The sequence below is a fragment of the Equus przewalskii genome, chromosome 18, assembly GCF_037783145.1.
Source record: "Equus przewalskii isolate Varuska chromosome 18, EquPr2, whole genome shotgun sequence".
Classification (NCBI taxonomy): Eukaryota; Metazoa; Chordata; class Mammalia; order Perissodactyla; family Equidae; genus Equus; species Equus przewalskii.
This window is the reverse complement of record NC_091848.1, coordinates 45,349,154-45,364,350: the sequence shown is the minus strand read 5'-3', so window position 1 is coordinate 45,364,350 and position 15,197 is coordinate 45,349,154. Positions and strand designations below refer to the sequence as shown.

General features: G+C 41.1%; 1 protein-coding gene across 50 annotated transcripts in view; it reads right to left on the bottom strand.

The window, feature by feature from the left end:
• The window catches only part of ZBTB20 (zinc finger and BTB domain containing 20), a 746,442-nt gene that overhangs the window by 89,385 nt on the left and 641,860 nt on the right, over positions 1–15,197 (bottom strand). The gene's annotated exons all lie outside the window — the stretch shown is intronic.

Here is a 15,197-nt window from a genome sequence, read left to right as displayed (position 1 = left end):
TCGATTGTTCATTGGACAAATATTTATTGAGCTCCAACTACGTGCAAGTATTATGAAAGTAAAAAAAGTGTATGATTAGATGCAATTTGGGTTCTTCCAAAGAGTTTACAATATAGTTGTTTTACATCTGCAACACAACCACCTAAAATAATTGAGTAGCCATACTCATTCCCATTGAATGAATATACAACATAACCGTTAATTTTGAATCAGGAGAGAAGGCATAAACTCTGCACTGTATTTTAGGTAGAGACTGGAAAGAATTCAGAATGTTTCTAGTACCCCAAATCTAAAGGTTGAGCCATTGATTTCAGCTGTTCTATGCGTTTGGATATACTTTTCCTTTCAGTATCCACCCCAAATTCACTTCCCTAAGTAGCTTAGAAACAGGGCTCTCTACGCCTTGCTCCTCTGCTCTGCCCAGTCTCTGAGAGGGTATTTAGGTCAAGGATGAGGGTGGAGCTGGGGATAAAGGAAAGAACCTGGCTGAGCCATGTGTCTATCAGCTCCAACACACTACCTAACCTCCAAGTCCTTTCACTTACAGTTATATTTTAGGATAGGGCAGAGCACAATGACTTCCTTTGAGATGCACAAAAATTGAGTGGCTGAAACCTAAGGAATACGATCAGTTCAAGTAATCTGGTTATGGAGAAAAATCACTAATAGTAAGCTTAAGACCAAAGAACTGATCGTGTCAATCAGGCATTTCTCTTGGGAAAAAAAAAAAAAAAAAACGGAGGAGAGAAATAACATTTGAGTGTTATACCACATTTCAGGTACTAGCTAGGGGATTAATATCTATCATGTCATTTAATCCTTATGAAAACCTTCCAGAGTAGAGATTATCATCCCCATTTCTTCAGGTAAAGAAACTAAGGCACAGCAAGATTTTGGTTTGATCAGACTCACAAAGCAGAAAGTAATTTATGGCCCTCATATACAGATCCAAGTTTGTCCATCTACAAAGCCTGTGTCCTTTGCCAAAGTTTGCTAAGAGGGAAAGCCAAAGATGAAACGACTGTGAATGCCATCAGCAATGTTTTTAGTGAGGATCTTCTATATGGTGCTAAACTGTGTGCAGAAGTTTATACAAATATAAACACACAGTTTCTGCCACCTTGACATTTAAATATGCTAACATGAACAAACTGACATTGGACCCACCAAAAAGAATATTAACATAGAAAATTCAAATGACTCATGTACAAAAGGGTATTTTTTTTTCAGTTACAGAAGACAGACAGTCTACCTGACATTGCAAAGCTTTTGTGCAACTAATGCTTAAAAACAAACACAAAACCCCAAGACTCAACACCAGAAAAACATGCACAATCCCCACAAAAATCTATCACAGTCAGTTCTCCATTAATTGCCACATAGGGATTTATCCTCAAAAATATTTAAAGGTGAGCACACAGTTTGTACACAAAGGCTTCTGTTTCAAGCCAGGGTTGACATTATCACTGCTTCTGCTTACCTTGTCTTCTGTAAAGTGTGGAAAGGCAAAAGGTTTGAATCTTTCTTCCACATATGAAGGCTTAGCTGTGGGGAAAGGTTGTTTAAATAAAAACACTGAGTTTCTTTGCTGGTGGTAGGCTCGGGCATTAGGAGATCCCCCTTCTCCCTGGGCTTCTCCATCCACACCAACACACCCCAGTTCAAGCTCCCTCACCTAGTTTCATGCGGGGTAGAAAAAGAAAGAAGAAAAAAAAGCAAAGCAGGAAAGGGTGTAGAGGAGGAAGAAAGAGGAAGGGCTAGGAAGAGTGTCTAAGGAAGTAGTGCCTGTCGTTCTCCAGAGTGCTCTAGAAAGTGAAAGTAAGCAAAGAGCGAGCTCAGAGAGCAGGCACCTCCCAGCTCTCCAGGGATGGTTCTCTCCATCAGCTCCAGAACTAAAGCCCTCTGTGGCCAGGATGGCACCCAAAGAAGGAAGACGCTGGGCAGGGGTTGGAGAGTACAGAGTTTCCAGCCCCTTCTACATCATATATAAAAACAGTTACTCCAGAAATACTGTGACTTTCCAGAATACATTGAAATGAAAGAAAAAGGTGCATTCTAAGATTAAATGTGATGTGAGAATTATTAATTATTTATTATCATTTTACGATTATTTATTTATAATTATTATCTATCTACGACACTGCAATCTTTCATTGCCACCTGATAATTGAGAGTTGACAACATGTCACTTTAATTGCTTTGTTAAAGAAATAAAAAAGAGGGATTGAAGTAGACAGGAATTGTATTGCAATAATAAGGACACATGACCGATATCCCAAAATCGATGACACAAATGTCAGTGGTGAGGTCTTAAAATCACGGGTGTTTGTCTAATTTTTCCAGAATCAGAACCAAAGGTGAAATTTGAGTTTTAATAGGCCCTTAATAAATAGTATTGATGGCTACTGTAATTTAGGGTTTTTTTGAATAAAATTCATGGCTGGGATTCCAGAGATTCACCCATGCTGGAAACAGCATTCACGTTAGCTTAGCAGGCGAGCCACACATGGGAGGCAAAGGGTAGAAAAGGAAGCACTAGTTTCCAAAATCTCCACTCATCTTCTCCCACCTTGACACGGGTTAGCTGGAGGCCACGGAGAATAACGGATGTGTAGTCGTCTCTTTCTTATACAGACAGCAGAGAGGGGAAACCACACGCTTGTATTTTGCTAATGTAAAAGTCCCAGTGGAAACATTAGCACTCAAAGACATTAATGTGGATTTGGGACACTCCCTGAAGGATTTTGATTCCATTAGAAAAAAAGAAAAAAAAAAAAGACAGTGACAGATATAATCCTGCTTTGATATGTTTAACGCCATTTAAAGAGAAACTGCACCCATTTACCTCAGGCCGGGACACCAAGAGTTCAAAAAGTGAAATATCATTTCTCAGTGCAAAGAAAAAGCTTGGAAAATATTATGTGAAAATTAATTTGGCATGCTTCTTTGAAATTTTAGATTTCTGGGATGAGCAAATGGGTACAGTTTTCTTTTAACTGTTTTTGAACACCATGTGTTGAGAAGAAAACAACAGAATGGCAATTGCTCATCCAAAATGCTAACTTGTGGCATGGCACAGTCAAGATGGCCTGCCACAGCCAAAAAGCAGGTGTGTGCTATGCCTCTCACTTCAGAAGCACGCACGCCACATGTCCCTGCATTCGGCAACCTCTTGCATTTGCTTTTGGAACCTTTCTGAGGGGGACAGTAAACATGACTCAACAGAATGTCTAGCCTAGGAGGGACTGGCTTCCCCGGCTTTCTGTGAGACAGACGTTCTGAGGAAGAACCAAGGAAAAACTGGAATAACGTCTCTATTTTGGAATTCTTTGCTATATCACATCCTGTGACCTAGCACAAAAGCAACTGGCTTCAGATCATTTCGTGTGGATGGAATTTAGGATCTAATGAGCTTGGAGAGTAACGGGGAAGCTTGTGCGGCTGGAGAGGATCTGTTAAGTCAGCCGTCTCATCTGGGCGGAGGACACAGTTAATGGAGCTGGTGCAGATCAAGCGCACCTAACCTAACAGCCTCACCCCTCAGGCCCACAAGCAAACTCACAACATAGGATGTCCAGATTTTTTTTGTGTGCTGCGCTTCCTCAATCTGACATTATGAATCTGATATCATGTTTATTCCAGGAATGAAAAGATTTTTATCTAGACATAGGTCCTATTCAACTATAGAACAGTCCTATTAGGAAGAGGAGGAGACAGAAAAAAAAAAGGTTTTCTTTCTGCCCTGTTAGAGGCCCGATAAACAGGCCAAATTAAAACTCATGACCACTTCTAAGCTGAAGCCAGGTACCACTTGGGATAAAATCCTAGGATATCTGTGTTGCAGGGCTTGACAAGGTCTAAAGATAAAGATGTAGATGGGAATCAAAATGGCTATTTTAACGTAAAGAAATAGGAAATCACTGATTTATTCCATGATTTTAATTAATAAATCAATAACCATTTATTAAAAACCTACTATGTGCAAATACTGTCGGCCAAGATTAGGGAAGAATGAAACCTATAAATACTAAATTGGAAAAAAAAATCCTTAAGCTTCACAGATATCTTTGAGTGATGTTCTCTATAGGCTAGCTTCCCGGTAGGTATTTACAGAGTTCAGAAAAGATAGTTTGTTGGCAGATACTTATAAGCTATTGTTAATTTCATTCTTAAAATTACAGTATTCACTATGTACCTTTTATTTCTGACGGTACATCCTAGGTGTTGAAAGGGATACAAATTGTGTATAAATACAATCTCTGTACTTACGAAGCTTACTGGGAAGTGGTAGAAAGAATGAGACACATATAAACACGCTCTAGTATAGGACAGTATGTAATTGGTGCCACATGAGACATATAAATGAGTGCTTTAACAGTCAGAAGAAGCAAGACCTCCTGGCTATGGAACAGCCCTTCCATAGACTTACTAAAATGGCTCAATGCACAAAAAGGAAGGGATTTGGATCAAGCTTTAAGTCAACTGGCCACCAGTGTGCATAGGGGTTTAGCTGGGCTATGAGGGAGGGATACGCACTCTGTATCCACAACACCTCTCACACTGAGTTGTCCTGTAATTAATGCTTATCAAAAGCATGCATGGATGAAAGAGGAGTCAATACGGATGAGAGGCCAGGTCAGTGGGTCTGCATCAGCCCTAGATATTAAGATGATTACAAAAACGCTGTTAGAAGTTGGCATTATAATGACATCATTTTCTTCCCATACTGGTGTGAAAAGTTCAGTCATTTATCCACTCCAGAGTGAGGGGAGGTACAATTCAGGGCTCTATCCTTCCAAGTGAGGAAAACACTTTGCCCACGTAAAGTGCCTTTGGCATACCTATCACAATGTCTTTCAAAACAGCAACAGGTGAATTCCCCTATAACCCCTAAGGAGGATGGGTCAGAATTCATGCTGCCTGGAAATAATGGCAATGGAGTTGGGGTGCAGCAGATATGTTGGGACCCATACCAGAAGGCAGGTTCCCACGCGAGAATTTGGATGTCCTGGCTTCTGGATCTGGGTTCTATCTATAGAATCACCTTCTTTTTCAGTCTGTATTCCTCTTGGACACTCCACCCCTTTATATCATGAACGGTGGCCTTCTGTGATCGGTGTGAGTGTGTGTGTGTGTGTGTGTGTGTACGTGTCTTTTTAAGAGGGAGGATGGCATTACTGATGTGCTTTTGTAAAGGATTCAAGGTTATCTGGATCCTCAAAGAATGCAACTGAAAAAAAATACTGTTTCTTTGATTCAATGGTGCTTACATTTGGGCAGAGTTTTCTTTTTCCATCCTCAAATACAGTATTTGAGACAATCTGCCCACAATGAAAAGCTTTTAGAGCTTCAAAAGTGTAGGCGAACCAAATCAGAATTAATCTCTGTGAAAACGGAGACTCCGGCCAATGGAAAAAGTTCAGAAAAAAGTCTGGGCAGGAGGCAATCCCACAGAAAGGTTCTGCCATCTCTCCTAACTCAAGGTGAACTGGACAGGACAGGTGAGGAAGGGGCCTGGGGAGCTCCAGCCGCTCTATGATCCATTGTCTCACTTATGCCCACATAATTTGGGGCTGTGTTACCAGGGGGTTTAGTGGATTTGGTGAAAACGTGTTCTATGGTTTGACGACGTGATCCCAGAGGAGGCTAATAAAGGGAAGTCTAGGCTCACTGCGAGAAAGGTGAGTGGCCAACAGTTATTCACCCAAAAAAGGACTGACCAGATCAGTCTGCAGGGCATCCATAGCAGTGTTTCCTTTTATTATTATATTAAAAGCTGTGCATTTTTTGGAAAAAATTAATTAGCTCAAAAAAAAAAAAAAAAGAAAAAAGCCCTGCCAACCATAGAAGCAAAAGGAGTAGAAGTTAACAATGATCACTTTCGAATGCTGGATACGTGCCCAGCAGGTTTTCTTTATATGTGGATTTCTTTACACACGTTATCTCATTTGGTCCTCATACCAATTATGAAAGATTGATATTTTGCCTATTTTCCATGTGAGGACCCTAAGGTTCAGAGAGGTTAGGTGAATATCCTCTGGTCGCACAGCTAGTAGGGGCTAAACTGGGATTCAAATCCGAGCTGTAGGATCAGCAGGCTGTGCTCTTCGCCATGCCTTGTGCTTTTCATGGCATGAGATCAGTGTTGGGGGAACTGTGCCCAGCATCTCTGGTTAGCAGAGTGAATCGCTTTTATCATTTGCCAACATGTCATAGAAAAAAACCCAAACAACAAAAAAATTAAAACTCCTGGCTCTTGGAGATTTCCTATTAACCACCTGAAGTTTGGCTTGGTTACATATTATTTGAATATCTGACAATCTTATAAAAAGTCTGACAAGAATAAAGAATTTTTCATGTAGGCTAGCTCCTACGTTAGTTAAACATCTCCTTTTCCTACATAACAATGTGCCTGGGGAACTCTCCCACTGCCAGAAACTCATCTGAAAATGCTGGAAAGTCAGAATTGGGGGCCTCTATACTGACTAATGTTACCAGCTGTGAGTCGGCTTGAACATCAGTAATACGATATTTCCCGCTACAATTTGATTTGGTTAAAATGTGTTTGAAGTTCACCCTTTTATTAACTAGAATTACCACCTCCTGTAACTGGAGGGCCCCTGAGAGCAGGCTGCTAGTGCAATTCAACCTCCCACCCGCCTTAGGTGCATTTCCTGGCAACAAATACTATTACATTGATAACTACAGAAATAGGTCAAAATGTCTTTTCAATAGTTGCTAATGTTCCCCTAATGCTCCATCGCCTCCCTTTGATTCTTGGGCTACATTTTCTCTCACATCGCAGGAGCAACAACTAGTAAAGAGAAATGACTAGAAGATGGAAAAGCAGGCTGCCGTGGATGGAGGTGTTCTCAGGAGTTCCCCTAACAAAGCCAAACTTCCCTGGGGGCCGAGGGCCGCAGACACAGATCTGCAGGTGAAGTGGGTGACCAGGAAAAAAAGCCCTGTCTCCTCTGAGCCTTCACAGCCTCCTCTGTAAAAAGAGGAAACTCAAGATGACTGATTATTCAAATTTGCAAAATGCTCGGAGTTCACAGGAGGTAGGAGCCTTGACTTATTGCAAAACGGTCTGGTTTTAAACTTATTTACAGTACTTTCATAACCATACCCATTAAGGCCTTAGCTATCTAAGATAGAAACTTATTTTCATATCAGAAAAATGATCCTGTGGCATGTTTTTGTAAGAGAGACCCTGTGCCATCATCCAGGGCTTGATTATTCACTGTGTAAACCTACAGTTTTTTCCCCTCTTTCTCTCCCAGGTAGAAAGTTTGCTTTTCTAAGTTCACATGACATACGTGACCAAAGATAAAGAAGGGGAGTAGGGGGGTCCAGGGGTCCAGCTGCATCAGGAAGTGGCTAATTCTAGGCACAGGAGGGACAGACACCTACAGCAGGCAAGGAGCAGAAGTCCCCTTATTAATAAGGTACATTTCAATTTCTAACGCTGCTTCTGAGATGCAAACGTCCGGTGGTGGGATTGAGATATTCATGCCCCCATCCTCTAATCACTTCAACCTCAAGAGGGTCATCTCAGTGTAAATCAGTTTCAAGTTGGAGCTGGGGGAAGGGTTAGGGATAATTCTGGAACAGGAGAGGTTGAAGGAGAGAATCAGATTAGCACCAGGACTCTGGGCCCTGGAGGCAGAGGAGAGGAGGAAAGGATGGCCAAGGCTGAAAAGGATTCAATCTCCTTTGCCGTTTTTTGCCCTGAGCCGTGTCTGGAGCTGGCGAAGCACTGCAAAGTCCCTTGAGAGAGGCCGTGGTTTATGAATAATGCTTTTGGCTCTTCTGCTGTGCCATGGTTGTGCTGTTGCTAGACAGGAGGTCAGAACCTGCAAGCTTCAGCCTACCTGGCTCAGGCAAAGACAGGTTATGCTAATCTCCTACAATTTAAACTCCAAGACTGCATGGTCTGGCACCCCGCCATCAGATTCCTCCTGCTTTCCTTCCTTTCACAGAGGAGGGAGAATAGACGTGTGGAAGAATGTAAGGGAGAAGGAGGAGGTGGAGGTGGAAGAAGCTGATCTTGAGCTTCTGCTGTGAGTGAGGACTCGTGTTAGGCTAGCATCTCTCTGCATCTTCCCAACAACCCTGGAGACATTATCCGTGGTAGGAAGTATTTGATAGGTTCAGAGAAGCTAACTAACTAGCGTGAGGTGGCCAGTCAGGTTCTTTCTCCCACATGACTCTCCCAGCTCCTAGCTCCTCTTGCACATTTCCCCCTCTGGGAATGGAGGCTTAAGAACTGGCTTATGGCCCAGTCATCTACATGTATCTTTTAGGAATGTTGAGGATGCCCTGAGTCATCAAAAACATATCTGGCCGGGAGTCAGGAAACCTGGATTCTTCTGGTTAAGGCTTGGTCCTAAAAACCTGTCACAGTGGACAGGCCCATGAACTTTATGGGGTCTAACTCGGACCTTACAGTCTGTCATTCACACTCATCAAGGTGGTGGCAGAATTGGTGCGTATATACAGTACAAAAGTTAGCAAGAATTATTCTCATAAGATGCCACAGGTAGACTAAAGAGAGGAACTCCCTCCTCCTAAGGCCAATTTTGAGTAAGAAAGATGAAAGGATTGGTATGAGCTGAAGGAAAAAGAAAAAATGAGAAGGACCTAGAACTCACAGCTGGCAGCAACAACGGTGGGAGTCTGAGAGAGAGAGAAGCCCAGGGCCAGAGCTGGGAGATTAACTTGTTTTCAGAAGACACTGATGTGTTTGATCACGTAACGGTTGGAAAGTCCTGGTCTAAAATAACCTGACTGTTAGACGCTCTTTTTAAAATCTCAATTTAATGGTTGAATCCTATTTTAACTATCCAATAAAGGGGCTTCACTAAGTGCTCCCAGTATTAACCTCCAGCAAAAAAATATTTGGCTGAGACACCCCCAGAGTTTCTGATTATAAGATAAGACCATCTTGATTATAATCATCTCAAGGTGTCCGGAGGAAGGAAGGAGAGGTGGGTTCTTCTGAACTACACTGTATGGAGAGAAATCATCAGAGTTTTAAAGGGGAGCGAGCTTCTGAGGAATGGAACAAGAGGATCATTTTCAGTGAGAGAAGACATGTGACTGATATCTTCAGTTGGCACACTAGGGAAAGAGAAATTCCAGGCAGGACCGGCTACATAATTTGTGGGGCTCAAGGCAAAATGAAAATGTGGGGCCTCTTATTAAAAATTCATTAAGAATTTCAAGACAGCAACAGCAGAGCATTAAACCAAGCATAGGGCCCTTCTTCAAGCATAGGGGTCTTGTACAACTGCACAGCTTGTACCCCCAGGAAGGTGGTCTTGGTTCTAGTTATTGCTTTTACCAAGGCATTCCAGTCCCATAGTCACCAAGACCAAAATTAAGAAAGAGGCACCACCAACCTCAAAACTCTCAGTTAACCCTGTCTTCCTAGGGTAAGGACACAACGGAATTCTGGAGCAAGGATCAGAAAAATCTGGGGTCTGTCAACGTTTGATGGATTGCAATTGCACTGGCTTCTGTTCCGTTTGTCACAGCCACTAATCCCCACTTCTGTCGCAACCCAAAGATGCCCAGGATATCAATGCCTGGGAATTGAAACATATTTTCTAAAAATACAAACTTCCTTGAAAAAAAGAAAACAAGCAGTAGTTAGTAAAAAGAAACTGAGTTTCCTGGCTGTAAGTCCTGCCCCTGATTTCTTTCTGGCCTTACCTTGAGCAGGTCTTGGGCATGTGCACACAGGCTCAGAAGCACAGGTGAATTACCACAATAACTCTTTTCAGTTTGGGAAAAAATAGAGGAAAGAGGAGAACCTGGTCATCGCCCAGCAGAAACTCACTCATTTCACTAACAGTCTGCTTGCTCCCTCTCCCTCCTCTTATTATGCTAAGTTGGTGCTATGACTTCACTCTCCATGGAAGCTAAGTTTCTCTATCCTGGATGCTTGGAATGGACCAGAGAAAAGCTATTAGAGGATAACGGTCATGTCTAAAAAATCACATTTATTTATCTTCACCTGCCCTCCTCATGTCATTATCATTCCACAGAGATCTGTATATAGAAAGCAGAGATTAAATAGCCGAGACAAACATCAAATGGATAACAGCAGTACAAAATAGATGAATGTGGCCTCTTTTCCAATGATCTGAGGGTCTTTATATATACTGAGCCTGATTCTCATTGGGACAGACCAGTAGCCTGAACAGCTGCCTAGGATGTTTGTGTAGGCTGAAGCTTATCCTCTCCTGACTATATATCTTTGTCCCTTTTTTTTTTAAAAAAAAATAAGTGTTTAATGTAAAGTACCAGTTCTCTCCTACAGACAGAATTATACTTTGATACTAGATCTTGATTTTGGATTTTCTTTTCAGATATCTATTGGCATAGCTAGTCTTTTATTTTGCTTAATAGGTTTATACTGCCTTGAGTAAGGCCACTGGGGTCCATAAATAGATGGCAATGTGTTTGAATCTCATAATCACACTTAGATTTCAAAAAGCCTTCCGTTTCACAGAGGCGATATAGGCTCAGTCATTATTTTCAAGTGTTTTAACAATTGATAATTACCAGAGGAGGTCTTACGTTAAAAAAAAATGTGATTGACCTTTGCAACAGATGCATATATAAAATCCTATTTCATATATTTTTAAATCACTCTCCCCTGCTGTAAATAGAGAGCTATGATATATATATTTATATACGTGTGCACAATCAGCCTTAGAAATACCGCTGTGAAGGAGATGAGGATAGATGGTTTTCTATTTATTTGACAAATACACTATTACATAGACAGGTTAAGTGATTTGTCCTGTAAGGAAGGGTGGAGCTGGGATAAAAAGCCCTGCCACATCGGCTCTCACGTTATACCACTCTGGAATTGGGTAGCCATCATTGTTTTTGAGCGACCTGATGATGATAAATAATGCTGAGGCAGTTAGTTTGAGCTCATGTCACTATAAAAGTTGATATTGGTACAAGTGAGGTCTTGGACTCCCCTGTCACAAGAGCTAGTCCATTAGCTCTGAAATGACACAATATGAAGCAAAGGCTTCTTTGAGGCAGAACTCGCTCATCAATGCCCTGCTGTCCTCCTGGGATCTCAGACAAGGGCTGGAGCTTTCTGCTGCCCCTATCTATGAACTGCTTCAAGTTGCAACTGTTCTGTACTGTACACGAGGGCTGCATCCTCTAAGTTCCTGACCTTAGATAGTCTTTCTCTATTTTCGTACATATTTGCATGTCTCTTACACTGCTATATTTGATAAAAAATGGGCCTAACTGTTATTTGGCCAGGGAAAGACTATTTTGGTATTATTTTAACTCCTTATTATCTATTTTGTTGATTATTTGTGTGAATAAAAAAAAAATCCTAAATTTCTTGCCTCTTGTCATGCTTCTGGTTAATGTTTGCCAGTGTTATCTGGTAAATTCTTAGGAAATATAATTTTATTTTAATAAATCCTAAACAAAATATGGTTGTGAAAGAAAACCAATAGAGAAAAACATAATGAATTTTACAGTGAAATGTAATAAGTTACTTAATTTTGAAATATCTGCCGCTCTTACTCATTTATATCAGCGTGTAACATTGGCAAAAATTAGTTATCTATATTGAGTTTTTTTTAAGTGTAGGGACAAAATTGTAAGTTTTTTTTCTAGTGATAAGAACTGTAACCCCGGCAGCATGCTAGCACCTGAGCAACATCTGCCACGTGGAACTGGCCTCCGTGACTTCTCATCAAGGAGACTGCACTAGCAATACCTTTAAGAAAGCTGCTTCTGTTTAGCACCCAGACTGCACGAAGAATGCCCCCGTTCCCTGCAGAACCCCGGCTAGCTGTTATCTCATCAGGTACCCAGTCTGCAGCTGCCGCTCAGACACTCAGCGTGTCTTTGGGACGATTCGCAGTGGAATAGGAAAGGATGCAGAGCTCTGTCGTACCAGTACGTTTATTGTAAGGAACTAGTTATGCTGCAACTTCTCCACTTTTTTATATTCTAGGCAACACACCAGTGAATATAATTCATAATGAACATATTCAACATTTTTCCCATCAGTTCAATACATTATTCATAAATATTAGAGATGGAAAAGGCCTAGTAGATTACCGAGTCCAAACCTTCTTTCTGCACGGCCCTTTCTCCCAATTGTTGATGCTAGCTCAAAAACACAACAACAACAACAAATCACACAAGGAAAGCAACAAATCCACAAGTTTTACAAGTAAAAAGGAAAGCTCGTAAGGGGCCAGTATTGAGGCTGGGGAAGTCCATGGCCTTGCCTTGCTGCTGGTGGCACTCATGGAGGACTAGGAGTATGGGTGGCTCTTTGCTGTGAAGACAGGCCAAGGGAGGGAAGCACCGACTTCTCCTCTTGAGAATCATAATTCAAGGTAAAGCCCAAGAGGCAATACCATGTCCTCGGCCAAGTGTTTACTATCTGTCTCCACAAGCTGGTGTGGACTCAGGCACTCCTCTCCAGTTAGAACTTGAGATACTGACGATAATGATAAAAAGAAAATGTATAAACGAATAGAGAGTTAAAACTACTAGAGAATGCTCCCTGGGATTATCTGTACTATCAAGATACGAAAACTTTGCAGATGCTACTGTCTCTCTAGAGGAATAAATGCTTGCATTTTAATATTCTCAGCAGCTGGTTCCTGTTGAATGCCATCAGGATGATTCAGCCACCCACCAGGAACACCAGTAACAGCAAGTGCACACACAGAAATCTGCAAAACTTTCTTCTCTTGATGCCAACACCATTACTCTGGCAAAGTCAGAACCCTTTATTGAATTACCAGTTCTACTAAATGTGACCTTGTTCCCCTCACAAATACCAGCTCACTCTCAAATAAATGGAATTTCTAGCTGATTAAGATGCGACATTCTTCCTGACTTGAGCACACCCTGTTGTCAGCCTCTCCTCAGCCATGTTCACGGGATCTGCCCCTTTTTAATTTTCTCATTATTCACTGTAACCTTGAAGGACCAGCAAGATCCACAGACACCCCGAGGCCACCTTGTATGTTGACTTGCCTAAGCCAAACCTGTGCATTTAATGCTATATCTCTACCTTGGCGAGCCTCAAGTTACTTTACCATTTCCATTTTTCAGAAGTTTCCCTTTTCCACAGAATGTGGTTGCATGCCAGAAAAAACAGAAATGTGTAAATGAACTGCATTGACCAGAGACCTCATTAATACGGAATTACCATGCGATACTCAACTTGGATAAAAATTCTATACTTACCCCCTTCTTCAAACAGACCAGATTAGACACTGAAGGGAAGAAATGCCAAAGATGACAGCTAGCTATCAAAAATGTCTCACTGCTTCATTTTCAGGTCCCCAAAGTAAAATCTAAGGACATTCAACACAGATTCAGGTGCTCTCAACAGCCATGAAAATATACGGCTGGAGAGGGAATCTATAAATGTAATGAATACACAATTGGCTTATAACAGATGCAACTAAAATTAAATTCGATATCTTGACCTGCTCTCCAAAGTGAAAGTTTCTAGTTCAGGCTACAGACAGAGATATAACAAGCTCATTAATCACACGAACCAGAACTATAAGCTGACACTTTTGGGGATGCTGCAAAGAGCAATCCTAAGTGGTTGGGGGTCTGGGGGAACCTGTGAGAGAAGGTGGCACTGACAGTCTACAATGAGCAATGCTGATACTTTTGATGGTGAACATAGGTTGGCACTAGTGGTTGACCATCTGCTACTCTAAACTTCCAGGAAAGAATTTAAGAATTTTTGTTAGGAAGTAATAAGCCCTAAGGAAAAAGATTCGATATATTTTTATTCGGTTCCTATTATGTAAAAGTCATTACGTTTGTTGCTTGAGGAGATACTGAACTAAAGAAGATGGATCTATGACCTCAAGAAGAATGTTGTCAGGAAAGATCTAGAGGCAGAGGAATATTAATAATAGTGGCAGCTGTAGTAACAGCAATGATATTGAGTGATGACCATGTGCTAGTCATCATGCTAAGTGCTTTATATACTCCATTTCATGGAGTTCTTACGATATCCCAGCAAGGTAGTTATCATTTTCCTATTCACAGATGTGGAAAGTGAGGCCAAGTCAAATTAAGGGCCTTGCCCTGAATTACACAGAGCTATTCTGTTCCTTACATTGCAGATAAACACATGAATGGCTAACCTATAAGACAGACCATGACAAGAGCCATTAAAAGAAAGAGTATCGTAGAAATAAAGGAGGCAGAATTTGCTTCCATTTGGGAACACCAGGGGAAAAGGAACAGGGATGTGAAAAGGAGGTACGTGCCCAGGAAACCAGGAGCAGCCCAGTTCGTAATGTGTTTAAAGTTGTTGAATCAGCACCCTCTGATCAGAACTTATACTTTGATAAGATAATAAGATACACTGATCTGTACAGGAAGATTTCTACGAAGAAGGACTTCTTTTCAAAAGAACTAATTCCAGTTTCTCAAAAAATTTTTTCTTTTCTTTCTTCTTTCCTTCTTTTTTTTGGTGGAGGTAGAAAGAAGAAGAGAAAGGAGATACGAGTATCCCTTTGAGGGAACATGGGGGTCAGGGGAGCAGTGTTAAGAGCAGAGGGTCTTCAGGGAGTGCATAGTCTGGGTGCATTTTCTTTCATTCTCTAGAATGTCTTATCTCTACCATACATATCTGTTCTTGCCCCATCTAAGGGGGAGTTATTGAAACAGAAATAGGAACCCCAAGCGTTTGTTTCCTTTGCTCTCTTCTTCAATGACTTCTGAAATATCATCCATCTTTTGTTTTTATAGATCTGTTTTAGAGGTCTGGCTTGTGGTGTAGCAGCAAGAAAACTTGTGTTCTAGTAAAATTTGCCCTTCCCATCTTGAGAAAGTTTTGTCACTTTTCTGTTTAAATTTTCTTATTGGCAAAGTGAATGGTCTAAGCCCAAATGGCATTTCTCAATCTGTTAAACCCCCTGCCCACTTTGATGAAAATAAAACCTTGTGCTTTTCTGTAACTTCTACCACTCTCTCCTATTTAGAAGACTGGTTCACAGAATCCAGTGTATAGTACCACTAGTCAAGAGGAATGTATGGATCTTTAGTTTCTCTATTTTTTCAGTTTTCCTTTTAAATTGTGTTTTCCAAATATAAGTCATTGCAATATATAAAATATACATTTTTTCAAATTCTGCATGGTCCTGCACCAGATA